General features: G+C 34.8%; 1 long non-coding RNA gene across 9 annotated transcripts in view; it reads right to left on the bottom strand.

Moving 5' to 3' along the window:
• LOC113917993 overlaps nt 1-24481 on the bottom strand; it is a 167919-nt gene that overhangs the window by 71445 nt on the left and 71993 nt on the right. For 8 of the 9 annotated variants that reach the window (XR_003518407.1, XR_003518409.1, XR_003518406.1 and 5 more), the window contains one exon: nt 2854-2927. This is a non-coding gene — a long non-coding RNA (uncharacterized LOC113917993). Of the gene's footprint in view, nt 1-2853; nt 2928-5074; nt 5147-24481 lie in introns of those variants that run through there. The other variant, XR_003518414.1, reaches the window with a different exon arrangement.

Here is a 24481-nt window from a genome sequence, read left to right as displayed (position 1 = left end):
TTTTCTAGCTAGAAAGCCTCAAACAAAGTCATAAACCCCTGGAGTGACCCCTGGAAGAAGTCTCCTGCTCCTACTGACCAAAAGATTTCATCTACATGATGTTTCAGAGAAAAGATGGGCTGTCACTGCCCTGACAAGGACCCATTCGAGTGCTTCTGATCATTGATGGCTATCAAAGTAAAAGAAAAACTCAGCTAGTTGGTGCTTCCCATGGAAATAGGATCCTTAGGAGGACTGGATTGCACTTCCCACAAAGGACTTGAAACAAGATTTTAAACTGTTGATACTGAACTCAACTGAAAAGAGGTATTCTGGCTAACTTATTATTTTTCTAGAACTTTTATGAAAGTGAAATTGTAAAAATTTGAATAAGATGATACTTTCAACACTATTGCAAGCATTCAGTTCACTTAAGCTTGTCTGGAAACTTCTAACCAATAACAATCTTGAGTAAATTATGCCTACAAGATCATAAATCAATTATGCCTCTATGATCATAAATCAATTTAAACACAGAGGCATTTCTTAAAAGCCTCAATCAGATATTACACTCGGTCCTTACCCCACAGAGAGCAGCCCATAGAATTTTGAAACCTGTTTTTTCCACATTCTTATCACTATTCTTCGCAGAACATCTTTCAGAGAATTGTAAGTTACACTATAAAAAGGAGAAGAGTTGACAGTTTTCATTATTCAACAAATGTTAGGTAATGTCAAAAGGAAAAACATGAAGTATCCCCTTTGTTATAATAAATGATGAATTCCTTGATAACTGAAACCAAACTGTATTTGCCTCTGTCTTTCTAGAAGTTCCTGGCATAGTCCCCTGTTCATAGACATACACACACATTCTCAATCAAATCTGAATGTAGCCAACTTAACAGAGAGAAGCTTCAAAGTAAACTTTTAGCTAATTTTCAGGATTTACTTTTAGGGCACCAAAATATAGATTAAAAACAAACAAAACTTAGTAGTGACTGGACACAGAACAATGAATGTTCAAAGGTGAGATTTTCCAATCTAATCATGCCCTGTACTCAGCCTGGCTTGACTCTCTCTTTCATATTATGTCAATCCCTCTTTTGCAGATAGACTCATTCATTCCTGCTTCAGGGAAAGCAGACCATGAAATTCTCCTTATAACACATCATGGCTTCTGGCTGTTCAATTAGCGACAATATACACACATAAGACAAGATAATTTACATTATTGTTACTTTAGGAACTCAATGAACTCAAAGTATTGAAAAGTCTGTTTGCAAATTTTAGATTTCTTATTTTATGAAACATTTTGTATTTGAACTAAATATTAAATGAACCACTGAGAGACAGTGTAGTACCAAAACTTATCCTTTTTTCCCAGGAAAAGATAGGTTTTAATTTTACTTTTGAATCCAGAGTATACTAATAATACTCTCAAAGATTCAGTGCTCATAAGGGATGAGAAAATCATCTGTGATACCTCATTCTTCCTACTGTCTCCCTTTCTGTACAACCAAAAACGAGCTATTTTGGAAACATATCTTGGAAAATTGAAAACTGTGCCATTAAAGAAAATGGTTTCATGGCAAGATCACAAAGTGAATATTCATTACCACTGAGGACAGAAAAGGGAGGGATCTAACATTTGTTAAGAAACTTATTTGAGCCAAGTATCTATTTTTAGCAAGTAATTTTACTGAACCAAATTCAGTGGAAAAACCTAGAAATGAGTAAATGATCCACTCGAAGGTACATAGGAGATTTGTTAAACTAAACAAAATGGAGTCACAGTAAAACATTTTAGTTTTAGGAGATAACTTGTTTAGTTCCTGCTCTGTCTGCCGGTGATACTGTGCCACTCACCACATAGCCTCTGTGAAAAGAAAACTCAGGGTGGCACAAGCATTAAAAAAATAATAATTTTTTTTCTCTTGCAATGTTTTTGCAAAAATGACTTCAGAATAGCTCAACCAAATAACAAACATAGAAGGTACTTAAAGTAAAAACCTTACAAACAAACGACCTAAGTTATAGTCTGTTCCAGGTGGGAAAATAGCAGTTTGCTCACTTGATTTTCATCCCTGCAAGCATCAAAGATCACATATTTATAGTCATCAGGATTTCAAAAGTCAAGGAGTTACCACTTACAGAAACGGCTCAAGGCTTCACTTGTTAAGAGACTAGTGCTCTACAGAATGTTTTTGCTTTTTATTTCTTATTTATGTATTTATTTAGAAAGCACGCAAGTGAGGGGTGGGCCGAGGGAGAGAGAGAGAGAGAGAAACTTAAGCAGACTCTACACCCAGCACAGAGCCTTTCCTGGTGCTCGATCTCACAACCCTGAGATCATGACCTACGCCGAAATCGTCAGATGTTTACCAACTGAGCCACCCAGGCTTACCATGTTTTTGCTTTTTAAAGTTCATCTAAGGATATAAATTGCTTTTTTTCTGTTATGTGAGATGCTAGGTCAAAATGCCAGCAGGGCAAAGTGTCATTTTGCTTCTCAGTCCCTGCTTCTGGTCAAATTACACCCCCACATAAGTGAAGTTTTGGCCATATACATTTGTTTAGCTATTTTCTAATTCAGTATCAATAATGTGATGTTTTGTTTACTTGGCTTTTGTTACTGTAATAAAAATATCCTTAAAAAATATCCTTGTTAATATGGTTAACATAACTAGAGCCATATGAAATTAGGGCTTCATATTTGATTTCTCTCTGGAGACTTTGTAAAGCTCCCAGGGCCATAGTAATCACTGTTATTTGCCATAAGTACTTTTATTGCTCTTGTAACGATGTATTTCAAGGCTAGGGTTCAGAAAAATCCAATGCAATGTACCCCTAGTAAATTTTGCCAGCAGTACTTACAAATGTAGAATTATTTCTGTTTCTCTAAGATCTCCGGGACGTCTATTCTTCCAGAAAGTGACTCTTTTTCCTACCTGTAAATGTAGGAATCCATAAATGATAGAGCAGTTACCAAAAACTACATTTTGGCATCATTTCCATATGAGAAAAAATATGCTTTGTTCTTCAATAGTAAACTTACCATGCCTCACTAAGATTTTTATTGAAACTATGCAAATAACTACAATGTAATAAAGAGCAACAGAACACATTAAAGGCATTTTGCCTAATATTTAACCATCGTTCTGAGCTGTTCTGTCAACAGGGTCAATAGTGTGCCTTTGATTTTTACAAAATCCTCTTTCTTAAATTTTTCCAATTATGTATTATTTTGTATATTGTTTTTATTCTTTAGGATTTTTACTGAATTCTAAGGAGTCAATTTATTCCAGGTTGTAATAGGATAACCTATTAAAATTGATAGATCACAAAGAAAGGTAAGTGTTCTCATATTTTTATTTAAAAAATAAAACATTAAGCACAATTAAATTTCTCTTTCATTCAGTCTGAGGTAATTCATTCTTATTCATTTGATCTTGAGTTATTTTCTACTATACTGACACAGAGTCCTCTGCATCTATACTAGGAGTGTTAGAAATCTTATTTGACAGGCATCTTGCTCCCAGGACAACACCCACATGCCTAAGTCTGTGCCACGCAGAAACAATGGTTAAGAATGTGTGGGGAAATTCTTTACTGAAGCCATCATTCATTTGATGTTTCTTCCAAGATACTTCGAGCCTTGTGGTGGGGGACTTGAGGCAAGTAGGAGGAAGAAGCAGAGAGCACTTTTAGATTACAAGACTAAAAGACTCTGGTTATTTTATTTAATAATGAACAAAATAAGAATGGAGAAGAGTAAAGTCCCCCCACTGAAGTTTCATACAAATTAATTTTTTTTACAATTTAGTAAATGAGTACCCTGAGAATAAGAACATATTATGGACAGTGAGGTCATTGACTCTAGGGTCTTTTAATTTATCCTATAAGATGTGTGCCATGATTGTCACCAACTGACAAGCTATTTTAAACCTAGAAACTAACTCTCTTGATAATCAACTTATTGATAGTTACTGTGGCAGTCTATGCACATAAACTTGACTGTTTCCATTCTTCCTAAAAAGGGCAAATATACTAAAACATATTCATTTTGCATAAAATTACTGTAGAGAAAATTAGCTTCTCTTTTTGATTTGTCAGTTCTTATATCTTGGGCTTAGCTAACAGAACAGTTTTGACAGTAGTGTTGAGCTAATTAAAATTATGGCATGATCCTCATATATAGACGCAATTATTTCTAGCACTTTTCCTTTTATAAAGTAAAAGAGAAAATTATTGATGTAGTCCAGTAGTCTTATGGGTGTAAAAGACACCTCGATAGTTCTATTATTCTGGTTTTGATGCTAAATTTGTCACTCTTAAAAGGAGGCAGTATGTGTTATGAAATTTTAAGGATACTAAATGGTTAAAGGAAACAATCATAATCTTGATTTAGTCTAAAAATAAACATGACAGCAAGTAGCAGGAAATATTAGAAAATCTAGTCTTAAAAAGGGCGGGGGGCGCCTGGGTGGTTAGTCAGTTAGTCAGTTCAGTCAGTTCAGCATCTGCCTTCGGCTCCGGTCATGATCCCAGGGTCCTGGGATGGAGCCCCGCATCCAGCTTCCTGCTCTGCGGGAAGCCTGCTTCTCCCTCTCCCATGCCCCCTGCTTGTGTTCCCTCTCTTGCTGTGTCTATCTCTGTCAAATAAATAAATAAAATCTTTTTAAAAAAAATCTAGTCTTTTCACAAGTGAAATCTTGTTAAAAATTTATTCACAAGCATAAAAAAAGCACATAAAAAGATGAGTAGGCTCTTGAGTGAGATTATTTTGATGATTATAAGAAAGCTTTGCTATCCAAGAATAAAAAAAAGGTAGTGCTTTCGTCAAGATCTACCTGTAGATTCAAAGATCAATTTTCCTTTGAATGATGGTTTTCCTTCTTTATTATCTGTAAGCTTCCTGTGACAATTTTAATATCTTCATATTTAGACATATACCAACGCATATACAGTCAAAGGCTATTTTTTTTTAGATTACCTTAGGATGCAAATTGTTTTTTTCCCCTCTCTGTGACACATAAGAGCTAAGAACAAGAAGTCAACTTTTCTTCTCACTTGAGACACAGAGAAGAAAGGGTTTGATGGCAGTCCAGCATACTTTCTTGTCCAAGGAAGATCATACATGTGAGCTCCTGAGTGAAGTAGAACTTCCCTATCCAAAATAAACACAGCAGGCTTACATTCCTGTTTATTTGGCAAATGAAGAGACCATGAACTGAAAAAGATAAGTGGCCAAATTTCTTAACTATTCATTCTATTTTAAAATGGTGAGAATCAGAGGCTCCACGTAAGTTTCTAGTAACATCCTGTTGTTTAACAAGCTAGCAGTTAAGAAAAATGATCTATCTCAAATATCCCCAGGGAAACATCAAGAATACTTATTTGGTACAATTTTTATGCACCAAATCACATAAAGGCATGTCCTTTGAAATCATAACAGGTAAAATGCCCTGAAATAGGCATATTGGTTTAACAAGGGTTAAAAGAACTTTGGAAATGGAAATTTCAAACGTGTTGCTTGCAGACTCTATACTTTGCTAGTTAGCGATACTTTATCTTTAAAACATTCCACAAGGCTACTGTCAGTGTTTAAAAAGGGGGGAGCAAAAGGAGGATATAACTAATTTGTGTGATGCAGTTTGGGTATGCCCTATAAATTTTTTTTAAAGATTTTATTTATTTATTTGACAGAGAGACACAGCGAGAGAGGGAACACAAGCAGGGGGAGTGGGAGAGGGAGAAGCAGGCTTCCCGCTGAGCAGGGAGCCCGATGCGGGGCTCGATCCCAGGACTCCGGGATTGTGACCTGAGCCGAAGGCAGCCGCTTAACGACTGAGCCACCCAGGCGGCCCTGCTGTATAAATTTTGACTCCACTCCACGACACATATTTATTATGAAAATATGCTGGTAGTTTCAACAAATCATTCAAAGTAGCCCACATTATGTGAGAAATTTAAGTACACACATCACCAGTTTATGGTAATTTTTAGGATCTCAACATTCCTTGGAGGAAAAATGAGGGAATGAGGACTTAACCATAGATTTATCAACATAATCATGAAGATGATTGTTCAGCAGAATATTTAATGTGACTTATTTCAATAGGGAATCTTTAATGGGATCAAAATATTAAAAGGGCTATTTGAAAAATTTTAATGCAAAAGAGAATGGCTTTTTTTCATCCATTATGAATTACTGGGTTAGGTTTTGCACAAATGGAAACAAACAGCTTCATTTCATAAACTTACCTTTTGAATAAATATACAACTACAAAAAATAAAAACTCATAAATAAAAATAAATATCTCATGTATCTGAGGCAGGCCCAGGCCAAAGTGCCTTTCATCAAAAGAACCAAAAAAAAAAAAAAAGAAAGAAAATGTTGAGAAGGAGTAGGAGCAAGATGACAGAATAGGAGGTTCTCACCCTAATATGCCCACATAAACACTCATTTAACAATTCTCCACAGTAGAAAATACCTTCATGAGAACTCTGGAATCCAGATGAGAGGTAATAGCATATAGGTGGAACACAGAAATGAGCAAAGGTGCCCTGGAAACAGTAAGAAGAACAGTTCCCCTGTACCGGCATTACCCCTTCGGAATGCAGTATCAAGAGATCCCATTGGCCCAGAAGCTCTCCCATGGGGGAAGGGAAAGCAAAGTGAGCAACGGACTTTGCTGCAGTCCCTGGCACCTGGCCTACCCACTGGTGGACCCCATCAGCCAGCCCACTCAGAATCTCTGGCTGAGCTGACTGGGGAAGGGTTTTCCCTGCCACACCCCGTCTGCAAAGGCTGGAAGAGGTGTCTCTTTTCAAATGAGCAGATACCAACACAAGGCTCCAAAGATCACAAAGAATCAGGGAAACATGATACCACCAAAGGAACAAAATAAAGTCCCAGTAACTGGCCCTAAGGAAATGGAGATCTTATTACCTGACAAAGGGTTCAATATAACTGCCCTAAAGGAAATTCAGTGAGCTAGAATAGAACATAGGCAACGAAATGAAATCAGCAAAACAGTACATCAAAAAACTTTACAAAAGCAAAAAATCATGTGCCAGGGAGATGGAAATCATCTGTGCTGCCCAAAAAACTGTCTTATTTCTTTATATATTACATTATTGTACATTTTGAAGTTGTGTTTTCAAAGACTATATAACTATTTTTGAGATACTCCCAAATCAGAGTACTATATAGAATAGAAACAAATTCAGAATTCTTTGAATAAAACAAACGTTCAACACTAAAATAAGTTTATCTCAAAGTATCTAGATTCTAAGCACTTATAGTATTAATTTATAGTGTTTTAAATTCTAATTTAAAGACAGTTTTGCTGTTATACAAATGGGAACTTCCTAAAAACATCTATCCTCATGTTTTCATGCTTTCAGTCTAATCCAGTTGGGAGCTTGAGAAAAACAATATGAGAACTTAAGGGGCATAAATCAAAACAGCAACCCCAGGGAGACTCAGATGATCAGAGCAGAGATCACCATGGGAAATAAAATGTGTTTAACTGTCCTACTCTTGGTAGGGCTGGGGTGGGGGTATGTGTGGGGGGAGCACGTATAAAATCATAGTAAGAGGAAATGCAATTATAAAACCACAACATGTTTAATCTTTAAATGTAAGTAATTCAGTGTGTATGTACACATGTAATGTTTTATATTTTTGCCTACTAAAAAAGCCTAGAAATAATCTATAATAATCAACCCATGAGCAATAAGCCTCTGAGTGTCCAGACTGTGATCTTGAAATAACATTCCAAGTGAAAGAAACCAGAACCTCTTGGGAAATGACTGATTTCAGTGCAAGAAATGTACTAGTTGAGCCAATATTACCTTGTCTTACTGGATAATAAGGAAGCTATCAAATGCAAGGGTCATGTCAAAAGGACAAAAGAGCCAATTTGAAGAGGCTCCCACTGACCAAATATGGAACAGTTGAAGCTTCAGTATGGAGAACTGCAGTGCATTGAAGCATACTAAACACATTTAAATTCATGTGTTTATAACAGTATTTTAAAAGTAAACCAATTAGTCACCTTCTGAGAATGACAGTGAAGTAGTTCATCATCTTAAAAACTTACATAAAGGGAAAGAATCAAGAAGTTATTCTTTACAAAATCACACAGCTTACAAATTAAAAAGAAGTGATATAATTAGAATATCACATTTATTTTAAGCCCAATTGAGGTTAGCAGGTCTAGGCCCTAAGCATCAATGGTTGTTAACAACAAGAGAGAGCAAAAACCAGACAGTATGTGTCTTCTGATGGAAGAACACAACCTGGCCAAGAGAAGGAACCCAAGTCTGATTAAGACTTTTAATAACAAAAAAAAAACAAAAAAAGACTTTTAATCCAGCCGCCAGTTTGTAGGAATTACAGAAGATAGAGGAACAGGTTGAACTACACTGTGAGTGTGCAAGATGAACATATAAAAATCAATTGTATTTCTGTACACTAGCAATGAACAATTCGAAAATAAAATTAAAACAGTTGTATGAACAACAGCATTAAAAAAAACAATAAAATACTTAAAATAAATTTACCAATAGAAGTACAAAACTTATTCTCTGAAAACCATAAAACATTATTGAAAAAACTTTAAAAACTTGAATAATAGAAGGACATCCTCTGTTCATAGATCTTTTCTCCTTCATAGTCAGAAAAGTACAAATTCCCATTCTTTATCTTTGAAAAAATTTTTAAGATTTATCTATTTTAGAGAGAAAGAAAGAGAGCTTGTGAGCAGGGGGAGGGGCTGAAGGGGAGGGAGAGGAAGGGAGTCCTCAAGCAGACTCCCCACTGAGTGCAGAGCCCCACACAGAGCTTGATTCCAGGACCCTGAGATCATGACCTGAGCCAAAATCAAGAGTCAGCCACTTAACCAACGGAGCCAACCAGGCACCCCAAAAACTTCTTTTAACATGAGAGAGTAAATAGAAAGAAAACAAAGGATTAATTCCTTCTAAGAGCTCCTACAAATAAAAATGAAAACTCAAGATCTCAATAGATTTATAAGCAAAGAGATAAAAATTAAAATGAGATCAAACATTTTGCCTTTTATTGAGGACGACTTATTTGTTTAGAATTCCTACTACTAAAATGAATGCAAATTAGTGCAATCTTTTCGGAGAAAAATGATTGTATCAAGAAGTTTACAAATATTTTTATTCTTTAATCCAGTAATGTGTATTCTTTTCTGGGTCTTCTAAACACAGAGAAGGCTTTTATATACAAAGAAAATTCCTGTGTACAATGTTCATCATAGCTGTATTTATAAGAGAATTAGAAACAATTCAACAATAGGGGAATGCAAAAGCAAAATATGGTACAGCTCTGGGATATATTATATAGCCACTAAAAGAAAAATAAAACAAAACCAAACAAAAACAACCATCTTCAAAGAATGTTTAGTAACATGGAAACATATTTAAGTTAAAGTGCTAAGTAAAAATAATCAGAATCAAAATATCTGTACAGAATGTCAATGATATAAATATGCATGGAAGGGCACCTGGGTGACTCAGTCGGTTGGTTGTCTGCCTTCAGCTTGGGTCATGATCCCAGGGTCCTGGGATCGAGTCCCACGTCAGGCTCCCTGCTCAGCAGGGAGTCTGCTTCTCTGCCCCTCCCTTGGCTGGTGTTTTTTCTCTCTCTCTCTCAAATAAATAAAATCTTTAAAAATAAATAAATAAATAAATATACATGGAAAAACACAGAAAAATGTTAATCAAGTATTAATAGTGGTTACATTGGAATGGCTGAAAGAAATCCATGTGATCATGCTTTCTTCTTTTCAATAGAAATACTTTTATATAATGAATACATACTAACTATAAAGTAAAATAAGAAACAAAAAAACAGGACTTAAAAAAAGTGACATGAAAAATAACCTGCTAATGCCCATAATAGCCAAAATATGGAAAGAGCCCAGATGTCCAATGACAGATGAGTGGATAAAGAAAATGTGGTATATGTGTATATATATACACACACACAATGGAATATTACTCAAGCCATCAAAAAGAATGAAATCTCACCATCTGCAATGATGTGGATGGAACTAAGCGAAATAAGTCAGTCAGAGAAAGACAAATATACAATATCACTCATATGTGGAATTTAAGAAACAACACAGATAAACATAGGGGAAGGGAAGGAAAAATAAAATAAGATGAAAACAGAGGGAGACAAACCATAAGAGACTTTTAACTATAGGAAACAAACTGAGGGTTGCTGGAGGGGAGGAGAGTGGGGGGTTTGGTAACTGGCTGATGGGCATTAAGGAGGGCACTTGATGTAATGAGCACTGGGTATTATATGCAACTGATGAATCACTAAATTCTACCTCTGTTAAAAAAAAGAAGAAAAGAAACATAACCTGCTAAATAAAAAAAAAAAGGCATAGTATTTTTTTAAATGAAATTTGCTTCACTATTTATTGTCTATCATTTTGATTGAGTAAATGTATAAGCATTTTTTTTCAAGTTAATCTCTTCAACTTTATGCTCAAAGTGACTTTTAGTTTTTAATTTTGAGAACATCAAGTAAATAAACTTTCCAGATATGATTATTAAAGGAATGTGCATAAATCTGATGCATAACTCCACAAATGATTGCTAAAAGTCAAAATTTATTATATTAGGCAGAATTCCATTTTTCAGCAATCACATGCACTGTAAGAAAAATCAAATCCAAATGTTAGTGATTCATTTATACTTACATCATCAAATTATTGAATCCACTTTTAAAAGGGAGATTTAGTAATTTAGAAACATGTAAGTATCTTTCATGAGCTTATATTTTCCTCTTGTCTTGTTATATTATCTCCAACAGTCTACTTGCTATCTCACAGTAATAAAGAATTTATGGATTAGAAATTCCCTCTTAAAACATAATTTTCATTATTCAATCTTAATTTATTTCAATGAAACAGAAAAGGCAAAGGTTAAAGTGCAAATGAGTCAAAATGCTTGTCATATTGGTTGAATAATATTATAAAAAATAAATATACAGCAACTGCATTTTGAGCTGTCTCTCAGAGCTTGAGAGAGGAACACCTTTTTCCTTTTTGTTGAGGCTACCAATATTTTGATAAGTGAAGACATGCCTAAATAATTCTATAAAAACTGGATATTTAAATATTTACATTTAACACAAAAATTATAATGCAATATAATTATGCTATTTCCAAGATAATTAGGAGATTTATAAAAATATCAATTGAACACATGAGAACGGTAATATGGCCCATTATGGATACAAACATGATAAAGGTCATTTTCTTTCACACTGTCAGAATGTCTCTGAACTGCATGTAGAACTTAAGTACATGTAAACTTAATTTTGCATGTAAAACTTACAGATTCAGCACCAGATTTTACCCCAGGATACCTGGCTCCATGGCAAATGCACTTTTTACCCATGGTAAAGACTTTCAGGGATTAAAGCTCCTTGACGAATACCGACATTGAAAATGTTTCTCAGACTCTGCTAATCAGCTGGACTAGTAGCTGGAAGGACAATAGGTAATTACAGGGTCCATGGCTTCCAAGAAGACTGTAAGTGAAGAAAGCAAGGAATAATGTAATAAAGGAGTAACTGAAGTACAACTGCAATAGGGATCCTGGTGCCTTCCAAGACCAGGGAAGCTCCAGGAAATGTCTGAGGATAACCCTACACACAAAGGCCCCCTCAGGGTTCTGTAAATCTACCTAGATAAAAAAAGAAAGCATCAAGAGATACAGGAGAATTTTGTGGACTTTTCACATCTCAGCTCTGATGATACCCCTTCAAGGAGGTCTTTATAGAAAACACTATGGAAGTACAAAAATATCAAATGCATAATTTGGAACCAAATAAACAATACAAACAAACCAAATTTCAATTGCAGGATAGAAGCCTGAAGCATATAGCAAAAGTATATACTCAAAGTTTGGTTCTCAGACCAGCAGGATGGGCATCCCTGGGAGCTTACAGAAATTCAGATTACAGGCCATTCCAGACCTACTGAATCAGATTCTGCATTTTAGATCACTAGGTAATTGATAAGTACATTAAAGTTTGATAAATGCTGTACTAAACAGATACTCCTACACCTTGTTTCATGAATAAGTGGAATCATATAGATAAAAACTAAGGAATGTTTCAGTATTTCAAATAAAAAGAGTGATCAGTATTTGCTTCCTTCCTTAAGCTATAGTTTGCAACAGTCTAATTGAACATTTTTATAAGATAATTATTTAAGTTATTAAATCTATAGATATAAAACTACAGAAAAGTTTTATATTTATTGCAAGTCTAGGGTGAGCTACATATGCTAAGTGTTGAAGAAAATATAAAAAAAGGAAAGAAAGTATGATGGCTTCAAAAACATTATTTCCTTGATCAGAAGGCTATTGACACCCACAAAAAAAAAGTCCATTTGTTCATTTGTTTGTCCTATCAAGAGGAGTAAATATATCAAACAAATATTTGAATATTGAAAAACTAACTTGAATCAGAAGTAGAAACAGAAACAGAAATAGCAAAAAAAAAAAAAAAAGGAGAAATAAAGAATTGATTGAACTCAGGAAAGAAATGGAAGAAAAAAACAAACATCTCAGAAATGAAAATTATATTACAAGATGCTTAAGAAAGAATAGGATCAAATGATAATATAAAAAGCGACACTGACAAAATGTAGGAAAATGACCAAGAGAATGAAAATGACATAAAAAAGCAAAAAGTGTCAAAAAGTAGTGGAAATGGAAGACAGTAAAGAATACTATTTTTATTATCAGAACAATTGAAAAAGAAAAATAAAACAATAGAATATATAAAACTATAGTCTAAGAAAAAGTTCCAGAAAAAAAAAAAAAAACATTAACGGAATCTGCACATTGAAAAATCTCACTGGGTAATTGGCAAAAAATCAACCTAAAATGATGAAGTACAGAATTTTCAAAGTCAAAATAATTAGACTGAAATCAGAATTTTCAAGACAAAATATAAAACAAGACAATGATGAATCAATCTTTATAAAAATATTCAGTGCAAGAAAATATGAAAAAAGGATTTTACGTCCAAGTTATCCTTCAAATATCCAACATAGTAAAATCATTTCTAACATCTAAGAACTTAGAAGATTCTGTACTCAGCAACTCTTCTTGAGGAATTTACTAGAGAATGAACTCCATCCAACTTCAACCACACAATAATTGGGAAACTTTCAGCAAAAGGATCAATGGTTAGCATTTTTTTTAATCGTTAGCATATTAAAATACATAAATAAATAAATATATATATGACTAAATATGGGATAAAGACTAAGGTACAAATGTTATAGATGTGATAACATAGAAATTATGCAACTAAAAAATTAGTAAAACAAAAAAGGAAAGAGGAAAACAGAAAAACTTCATTGCTGTAGGTAGGCGTCAAAGGGTGTTAAAAAAGTAGTATAAACCAGAGAGTAAAAGGTTAGATAAGAAAATAGGGACCTAAAGGTATTTTTAAAAGGAAGAAATACAAAGGTAACTAGTAGAATAAAAATACAAACCTTCCTAGATACAGATAATAAATAAATAAATAAATAACACAAAGAATATACATGTCATAGACACAAAGCAAGTACAATCATATATGTGTAATCATAAAATACAACAATTTAGACCAAATATATCAGTCTTATCAATAAATGTGGATGGACTTAAGTCTCTTATCTAAAGAAAACAATTTTCAGTTTTGCTCACAAAACAAGACCCAAATATATGCTGTAGGCAAGGGACAACCCTAAATCAAAATGATTCAGAGAGGCTAAAAACTATGGAAATGAATTTCTGCTTCCAGGAAGATGGAATAGACATCCATTCCCCTATTTCTTCCACTAAGTACAACTAAAATTCCTAAGCATTACATATGAAAGAAAGATAAGAAGTCTCTGAAAGGTGAAAAGAGGGAGGTAGACTGGTTAGGGATCTCCAGACCTAAGGAACAAATAGTGGTGAGTTCCTTGGGTTTTCTTTTTGGCTCATATATCCCAGACTTGGCACTGAAAAAAAACAGCAACCTAGAAAAGCTAAGAGGCACAGATAAAACAAACACCAAAACAAATAAACACACAAACAAAAACCCTGCTTTCTCTAGCAAAAGGACCAGGAAAGGGGCAGCTTAGCAAGGCAGAAATGTATAGACAATAACCACTCTATTCTTGTCAACACAGAAAAGAACTGTGGCTCACCTTCACCCATGGCAGAAAAGGCCAAGTGGGGAGCCCAGACTTGCACCTTCATGTGCTTTTCCACACATAGCAAAGACTATAAAAGAAATCAAGAGTAATTTTCAACTATAATGCAATTCACTCTCGGTGTTTTCTTTCTGTAAATACTGTTTGCTCTCGGGCCCCCCAAATTCTGGACCTCTTGCCTACTTGTACCTCTGCCCACCTCATTAAGCTGACCTTTGCACTAGATCTGTGAGATGTGACAAATCTCTCATTTAGGGGATAGCTAGTTATAAATCTTGCTCTCCAGATCCACCTTGATGCCCTCCGCATTCCAAAATTGCACACAAAGTTATATAAAATATCTAAATGGGCTTTAACTTTTTATTTCCCATTTGTTTTTTAAAGTTGTTGAAGGAATACCATTTTTACTAGACTACTTGTTGAAAGGAAAGGGGAAAATGTGGAAAAGAAATAAAAGTTAATACTCAACACATGTTGAAAACCACTACCACTAAATATTTGAGAGTTATTTGCTTGCATAAGGGAAATTTCACTGAAGCTACTGCAAATAACTTTCAAATGATATTGCATAATATTACCAAAAATTGGGAATTAGAGTAAAATATTTATGCTCTGATCGTGAAAGATCTCTCAAAGAGATCCAGACATAGTGTAACGTCTCTTCAGGAAAGATTGTATTAAAAGATATTTTTAAAGTTCTCAGAAAAAATTAAAGTCATATTTTATATCTGATAAAATATTTTGAATTTGAAAAACAATGTTGTATTTATATCATCTGCTTAACTATGAGATGACTTTGGGATAATATCTTCATAAAAAGAAAAGAACTATTGCTTTATGAGTTCTTACAAAAAATAGACAAATTGGACTTCATGAAAATTTTAAAAATTTGTGCATCAAAAGACAAGATGGGGGCTCCTGTGTGGCTCAGTCAGTTAAACGTCTAACTCTTGATTTTGGCAGGTCATGATCTCAGGGTCATGAGATCGAGCCCCACATCAGTTTCGTACTCAGCACAGAGTCTTCTTGACATTCCCTCCCTCTCCCTCTGGCCCTCCCCCTGTTCATTCTCTCTCTCAAGTAAATAAATAAACAAACAAAATCTTTAAAAAAAAAATTCTCTCTCCTCTCCCTCTGCTCCTCCTCCCTGCCCCCTACTGACATACACACACACACTCTCTCTCTCTCTCTCTAAAAAAAAAAAAAAAAAGAATATCAATGGAGTAAAAAGGCAACCACAGAATGGAAGAAAATATTTGCAAATATATATACATATATATAAAAAATAAAACCTAATTCAAAAACGAGCAAAGGACTTGAATAGACATTTTCCAGAGAAGATATACAAATGGCCAATAAGCACATGACAGGATAACTAATCATTAGGGAAATGCAAATCAAACTATGATGAGATATCATTAGGATGACTCTTTAAAAAAAAAAAAAAGACAATAACAAGAAGGCAGAGAAATTAGAACCCAGAACACTGCTGATGGGAATGTAAAATGGCTATAAAATAGTCCAGCTGCTATGAGAAACAGTATAGCAGTTTCTCAAAAGATCTGAGTTATTATATGATCCAGAAATTTATCTCTGAATATATACTCAAAAGAATTGAAATTAAGGTCTCACAGAGATATTTGTTTGTATATCCATATTCATGGATATACACTATTCACGATAGCTAAAACATGGAAGCAACCTAACAGTTCATGGATGGATGACTGGATAAGCAAAATGTGTATGTACATACATATAATGGAATATTATACAGTCTTAAAAAGGAAGAAAATTCTGACACATGTTGCAACATGGGCGAACCTTGAGGATATTATGCTAAGTGAAATAAGCCAGACACAAAAAGAAAAATACTATATGATTCCACTTATACGAGGTACAGAGAGTACTCAAAACCATAAAAATGGAAAGGTTAAAGTATCTGTGGGACATCCTGTAAGTGGTTAGATGTCAGATGGTTAGAGGAGTGGACTGGGCTAAAAGTAAACTTCAAATAAACTTTAAACTCAGCAGGTCCCCAAATAAGTAATTTACCCCTCTATTTACTCTTACACCTCTTTTTTATCTTGATTTTTAGTATCTCATCCATTGCATTTTCCAAGTCCCCAGTGCTTTCCTCTCCCAAGTCCTTTTGATCCTACATCTGATTGAATGTCAATAACTTCTCTTCATTCCAACTGTTACTCACCCTTAATTATCTCACTGGGTTCCCGAAATGCTTCCTCAGGGAACTCCATGTTTTTCATTTCTCCTCCCTCCGCCTAACCTTGTCTCCAAACCACTCCCAGCATTAACTTTTTTTCATTGTTCTGTTCTTATTCCTTACCTAGTTGTTGTCATCAATGACTCTTCATCAACATCAGGATAAAAATCTCTATTTCTTAGCATGATCCTGTTTACTCTTGCTATCTTTCTCCACAAGGGCAGATGCCTTTTAATTATCTTTGTTTTTCTTAATATAACTTTTGGTAAAGAAGTCTCTTTAAAAATGTTTTTCAAGTGAAAGAATAAAAGGACAAGTATTTTCTCTAAAAATATTATTTTGTGCTTCTTAATCTTTTGCACAAGTTTAGAAAAAACTTCACACCCCACACCACACTGCTGCTCTCCATTATCTCGACCTAACATTTACCTATTTGTTTTCCATACCCAGCTCAAGTGTCACTTCCTACAATCTACCTTTACCTACTCCCTTCCAAATAGAGTAAATCAATTCCCACTCTCTGGTTCCAATATACTTGATCATGGCGTTGCTATTTCACTTAGCAACAAGCAATTATAATTAATTTGTTTACATATATTCTTTCTTAGTAGGCTTGACGAGTGAGACTATATTTCATTCAAGTCATATATTCCCAAAGCCTGGCATAGAAATTAGCATGTAGTAACAAAGAAGGTGTGCAACAATTTTTTTTTTAAGATTTTTTTTATTTATTTGACTAGAGAGTGGCAGGCAGGTGGAGTGGCAGGCAGAGGGAGATGGAAAAGCAGACTCCTCACTGAGCAAAAAGCCTGATGCAGGACTTGATCCCAGGACCATGGGATCATGACCTCAACTGAAGGCAGTTGCTTAACCAACTGAGCCACCCAGGCACCCCAGCAACTGATTTTTCAATGAATAAAGGAATAAAATCATAAATTGAAATACAAGAAATTTGTAATGGAGTTTTACAACATATGCCACTAGTATAACTAGTGTTTATTATAATAAATATTTTCAAATATTCTATTAACATAAGTGTATTTTTTATTTGGCTTGCTATACTTTCAAGAAATGAAGAATAATTCCATGATCAATAAACCTCCAAGCCTAGGAAAAATTGAAAACCTATTGAAAAATATTCAGAAAACCTAGAACTAATCACCAGGAGGGTGAGCCACAGAAAGGAATTAAAACAAAGGAAAAAAAAAAAAGAGGTTTTTCTCTGGGGAAAAAAAAAAGACTCCAATTTTATCCAAACATAAGATTAAAACATACACTTTTCAAATTCAAAAATCTTGGTTATGACTTCTATTATTTTTCTAAATTTCTGTGCTTCTCATCTTGGAACAGAAATAGAAGTCTCAATGTACCATTTCATAGTCTAAACATTAGTCTAATTGCTAGACCAAACACATTGAGCTATGCTTTAGATCAGTGGATAATAAGTATTTGGGATCTGGGCATGCATAAGCTTTGCTTTGAGTAGTCCAAGATTTGATTTTAAACAGGACACATTTCTTCAATGGTAAGTCAAAATGTTTTTACAGCAAAGAAGAGAGGGGTTTTAGGGGGTTAAGAGAAAAAGGAAATAATGTTTGGCACATAGTAGATGGTAGAAAAAAAATTTTTAAATAGACCTGTTGATTATTTGTGCTTGAATAAAATAGAATAAATCTATGTTATTTTTTATTTAATATGCCTTAGATAACAGAGAGGATTTGAGAAGCTACCCTTACTCACCAGAGTGACTTTCTTTTTAATTGAATGACTGTATTAACTCCTTCTCTTACAGATGAATGCTATGAAATTATTCTTTATGAGAACAAATCATTTCATATGGAAGCTATAAAGTAAAATGTTACTTGGATATATTTAATATATATAACATATACAATATACATGTAATATATACATACACTTATGCATTACATATATATATCTCATAAGTTCAAACTTCAAATGTCAAGGAGAAAATGAGAGTTGAGATTGTGCCCACAAGGGGATTAAAAAAAAATAGATTCAGATTTAAGGGAAGAATCTTTTTTGGTGAGACAACATGAACAAATAGGGAAGAGAGGACCCCTTTCTTAAGGAGACTTTTATAGCTGGAACAAATATCTGAGGGAACTTTTATTACATCTCATGATTTTGCCCAATTGAGGAGATAAGATTTTGATCACCATCCCCCAACTTTCAACCATGCCTTCCTTAAGATGAAGCAGCTTTATATGGACCCCTTCCGCTTCAGAATTCTCTAAAGAGCACTCCCTACAAAGTTCTAGCAAGCTCCTCAGACTGATCTTGTCACTCTAGGGCATTCATTTCTTATTAGCTCTTTAAGAGTCCAAAGCCAAGAGAGGTAATTAATTCATCTTCCCCCACTTGGCTGCCTTCTGTCTTCTTTATTTCCATCATGGGGAAAATGAGGAACCAAAACCCATTTATAGCCCCTGCTGTAACTTTTGGTTTGTCTGTAAATGGCCTTGGAACAAAATGATCTGCCAGGGAGAAAATCTAAGGAACCTCCAATAGGCATTTGACATTCAAATCAGAAAACTTGCTTACAGTTTTCCAGAGCTTAAGAGCCAAGTTCCAAGAAGAGTCTAAAATGTTTTTTCCCTTCTCCCAGGGAGGCACAGCTCAGTGCCAAGAGAGAACTTCTCAGCCCATGATATCCCCCCCAGGGGAAAGTGAGAAAATGTGAGTAAGCACCCGATTGCCCCAGCTGTGTGGGACACTGTCAAACAGGCCCATCTCTTTCTCACCCCACCAAGAATACTAAGTCATAAACTGCATGGCCGGGGGGCAATGAGCAGCTAGATGAACAGCAAGCCAGAAATTAGAATGAAATTTATCAAAGAGATGCAGATCCTGCTAACTGCTTTGCAGACTCCATCAAGAAGCCCACCCATCAAGACTTTGAGGTTGCCTCTCCTGCAGACCCCCACAACTGGCCCATGGGCTTTCCCAATGCTTCACACATGCCCCACCCTACATACACACACCCCATGACCAGCTCCCTATGTGTGCCCCCAACAGCAATGAGTGTGCCTTTGCCAAGTAGTGAGTGTGTGCTATCTGCAGGGTTAGGAGAAATCACACAAACCCGAGCATTCAGCACTGCCCTAGAGAAAGTAAATTAGAGGCTGTCAGTACCTGCCTCAGCTTTGCAGAATCCAGAAAAGGCATGCAATCTTGAGAACTCCTCTTCAAGAGAGAACAAGAAATGTGGAACAGGCATATTCATATAAAAGTTCTGAGAAACCCTCAGAATTTTTTTTAAGATTTATTTATTTGAGAGAGAGAGCATGAGTGAGAGGGGAAGAGGGAGAGGGAGAGAGAATCTCAAACAGACTCTGCACTGAGTATGGAGCCCACTGTGCAGCTTGATCCCAGGACCCTGAGATCATGACCTGAGCCTAAACCAAGAGTCAGACACTTAACTGACTGCACCACCCAGGCACTCCAAGCCTCAGAATTCTTAACAGGGAAGTACAAAAGCAGAATTTTTGTATGAAAGTTAAGTTGTTATCAACCTAAAATAGACTATTTTATCTATGTTTTGTGTAAGCTTCATGGTAATCACAAACTGAAATCTACAGTAGATACACAAAAGATAAAGAGAATCAAAACATACCACTACAGAAAATCATCAATTCACAAAAAAAGTAAAATAAGAAGGGAACTACAAAACAGCCAAAAAAACCCAATAAAATGGCATTCATTAGTAAGTCCTTAACTATCAAGAATTACTTCAAATATAAATGGATTAAATTGTCCAATCAAAGCATAGAGAGTGGCCAAATAAATAATAAAAAAAAAGACACAACTATATGCTTCTTAAAGCATTTCATTTCAGGGGCACCTGGGTGGCTCAGTCAGTTAAGCATCTGCCTTCAGGTCAGGTCATAATCTCAGGGTCTTGGGATCAAGCCCTGCATTGGGGGAGGTGGGGGGAGTCCCCGCTGAGTGGGAAGTCTGCTTCTCCCTCTGCCTCTCCCAAATTGTTCTCATGCTTGATCTCTCTCTCATTCTCTGTCTCAAATAAATAAAATCTTAAAAAAACAAAACAAAACAGACTCATTTCAGCTTTAAGGACACACAAAGGCTCAAAATGGGAGAATAGAAAATGATATTTCATGTAAGAGGAAACCAAAAGAGAGCAGGGATAACTAAACTTATATGAGACACAATAGACTTTAGGTCAAAAACTATAACAAGGGACCAAATAAAGATCATAACAATAAAGGAGTCAATTGATCAAGAGAATAAAGCAATTTTAAATGTATATGCACCCATTGGAACACTTAAATACATTAAGCAAATACTAATAGATTTGAAGGGAGAGATAGACAACAACCTAAGAAGCTTTAATACCCCACCTCCAAAATGGATAGATCATTCAAACAGAACATCAATAAGGAAATACTGGACTTGAACTATACTTTAGAACAAATGGACCTAACAGATATGTATAGGACATTCCATCCAACAGAAGCAGAATACACATTCTTCTCAAGCACATGAAAAACATTCTCCAGGATTAATCATATATTAAGTCACAAAACAAGCCTTACCATATATAAGAAGATTGAAATTATATCAAGTACTTTTTCTGACCATGATGATATGAAACTAAAAAACCAGTAACAGGAAGAAAACTAGATAGTTCTCAAATATATGGAGATTACACAACATGGTATTGAACAACCAATGGATCAAAGAAGAAATCAAAAGGAAAATGAAAAATCTTGAAACTAATAAAAATGGAAACACATATACCAAACCTTAAGGAGTACAATAAAAAGCAGTGCTAAGAGAGAAGTTTACAGCAATAAGCACCTACATTAAGGAAAAAAAGTATCTCAAGTAAACAGCTTAACTTTATACCTCAAAGAATTAGAAAAAGAGTATACTATATCCAAGTTAAGAGAAGGAAGGAAATAAAGATCAGAGTAGAAATGAATGAAATATAGACCAGAAAAATAACAGAAAAAAAAAAAATCAACAAAACTAAGAGCTGGTTTTATGAAAAGATAAATTGATAAATATTTAGCTAGACTAAGAAAAAAGAGAGAAGAAAGCTTTTCCTCTAAGATCAGGAACAAGACAAGGATCCCCACTGCTGCCACTTTTATTCTACATAGTATTAGAAGTCCTAGCCAGAGCAATTAGGCAAGAAAAAGAAATAAAAGTCATCCAAACAAAAAGGGAAAAAAGTGTACCTGTGTGCAGATTACATGATATTAGGTATAGAAAACCCTAAAAACTCCATAAAAACAAACAAACTGGTAGAATTAACAAATTGAATCAACTTACAAAAATCAACTGCATTTCTATACAGTAACAAAAAACTATCTGAAAAAGAAAATCTCATTTACGATATCATTAAATACAATAAGAAAAATTTCGGGATAAATTTAATCAAGGAGGTGAAAGATCTGTATACTGAAACATAAAGACCTGGATAAAAGAAATTGAAGACACTTATTGAAATAAATGAGAAGATGATCCAATGTTTATAAGTCAGAAGAATATCGTTCAAATGTTTATACTCTCCAAAGCTATCTATATATTCATTGCAATCCTTATTAAAATTCCATTGACATTTTTCACAGAAATAAAGCAACCAATCCTAAAATTCATATGGAACCACAAGAAAACCCCAAATAGCCAAAGCAGTTCTGAGAAAGAAAAACAAAGGTAGAGGCATCACACATTCCTGATTTCAAACTACATTACAAACTTTTCAAACTATATCATAGTTATAAAAACAGACACATTGATAAATAGAACTAAGGTCACAAAATAAAACTATGCATTTATGGTCAAATAACACTTGATAAAGGAGCCAAGAATACCCAATTGTGAAAGGATAGTCTCTTCAATAAAAGGTCCTGGGGAAACTGGATATTAAAATGAAAAGAATTAGATTGGGCCCCTATCTTAATGTGTCACAAAAAAATTAACTTGAAATGGATTAAAGACTGAAATGTAAGACCTGAAACTGTAAAACTCCAGGAAGAAAACTTAGGGAAAAGTGCCTTGACATTAGTGTTGGCAGTAAGTTTTTGAATATGACATCAAATTACAAGCAAACAAAAACGAAAAATCAAAAAGTGGAACTACATCAAACTAAAAAGCTTATGCACAGCAAAAGAAACCATCAACAAGACGAAAAGGCAGTATATGGATTGGGTGAAAATGTTTGCAAATCTTATATCCAATAAGAGGTTAATTTCCAAAATATATAAGGAATTCATAAAACCCAATAACAAAAAAAATCTTATTAAAAAAAGGGCAGAAGAACTAAATAGATATTTTTCCATAGAAACCATACAAATGGCCAAGAGATACATATATCATACAACAGGTATAAAATCACAATGAGATATTCTCTTACAACCTGTCAGAATGGCTACTATAAAAAAGACAAGTGATAACATGCCTTGGCAAGGATGTAGAGAAACCTGAATCCTTGTGCACTGTTAGTGGCAATGCAAACTGGCACAGCCACTATGGAAAAGAGTATGGAGGTTCCTCAAAAAATTAAAAATAGAACTACCCTATGATCCAGCAATCCCACTTCTGGGAATATATCCAAAGGCAATGAAAACACTACCTTGAAAACTATCTGCACCTCGGTGTTCATTGTAGCATTATTCACAATTGCTAAGACATGGAAACAACCTAAGATTCTATCAACAGATGAGTATTGTAAGAGAAAGAAAATTTTATATATATAAAAAAGATTTTATATATATAAAAAAGAAAGAAATCCTGCCATTGGTGATAACATGGATGGACCTTAACAGCACAATGCTAAATGAAGTCAGAGAAAGACAAATACTGTATGATAACATTTATATGTGGACTGTAAAAAAGCCAAACTTATACAGAGAGTAGAATGGTAGTTTTCAGGGCCCGGGGCGGGGGGGGGGGGGGGGGGGGCCCGGGAGGGGCGCGGAGCAGTGCGGGTATAAATGGTAAGATGTTGGTCAAAGGATACAGACTTCCAGTTATATAAGATGAAGAAATTCTGGGGATCTAATGTCCACCATGGCAACTCAAATTAATAACACTGTATTATATACTTGAAAGTTGCTGAGAGAGTAGACATTATATATTTTTACCACACACACAAAACGTAAATATGTGAGGTGATGGATGTGTTAACTAACATTATTGTGGTAATCACTTCAAAATATATAATGTATCAAGCTATCACATTGTATGACTTAAACTTAACACAATGTTATAGGTCAGTTCTTTCTCAATAAAGTTGGGGTCAAATGTGTATTTTTTTTTTCCCACCGAAAGACCCAATTAGTTGTAAGAAAATTTTTGCCCTTTCAAATTAATTAAAGGCAAACATACCAGAATTTTAAAACTAATAGCTACTACCAGGTGAAGGGCACGCTGGACCTGTTTGTACCATCTTTGCAATTTCCTATGAATCTATTTCAAAATAAAAAGTTAAAGAAAACACAATAAAGATAGAGAAAACAGTATGCAAAATATTAATGCTTGTTGAATTTAATGATAGTGATGAAGGAACAGAAGGCAAGCTGAGGACAAAGCAGAACCTGACACCCCACATCGCCCCCCACCCCAAATGGGATATACGGGACATTCCTCAGGCACTCCTGGCTGCCCTAAAGCTAAGGAAAGGAAAAACAAATAGTTAATTTATAGAGATCACAGTCCTGCAAGACATGAGTCTCCCTCAGTTTACAAATGTCTTAGCAATTTACAAAACAAAGCATTTCTATCAATAACCTAGCTTCCAGAAGGAAATGTAGATACAATTAAATGTCTTTATAACCTGCAGTCCACTGACAGATAGTTGAAGTGGGCAGAGTATAATGATCCTCCAGGAAGCTCCCAACTATCTTAATATTAATGCCTTGCTAGAGGGAAAAACAACCTTAACTTGACAATGGCAAGGCCACCAGAATCCTGTGAGTCTTTAACATATGAAAATCCTTTTGAAACCTCCCTTTTCCTTACCTCCCCCAATTCCCAAGTA

This window comes from Zalophus californianus, chromosome 1 (genome assembly GCF_009762305.2).
Source record: "Zalophus californianus isolate mZalCal1 chromosome 1, mZalCal1.pri.v2, whole genome shotgun sequence".
NCBI lineage: Eukaryota > Metazoa > Chordata > Mammalia > Carnivora > Otariidae > Zalophus > Zalophus californianus.
The sequence above is the reverse complement of the archived record's forward strand: the minus strand, read 5'-3'. Positions and strand labels throughout refer to the sequence as shown.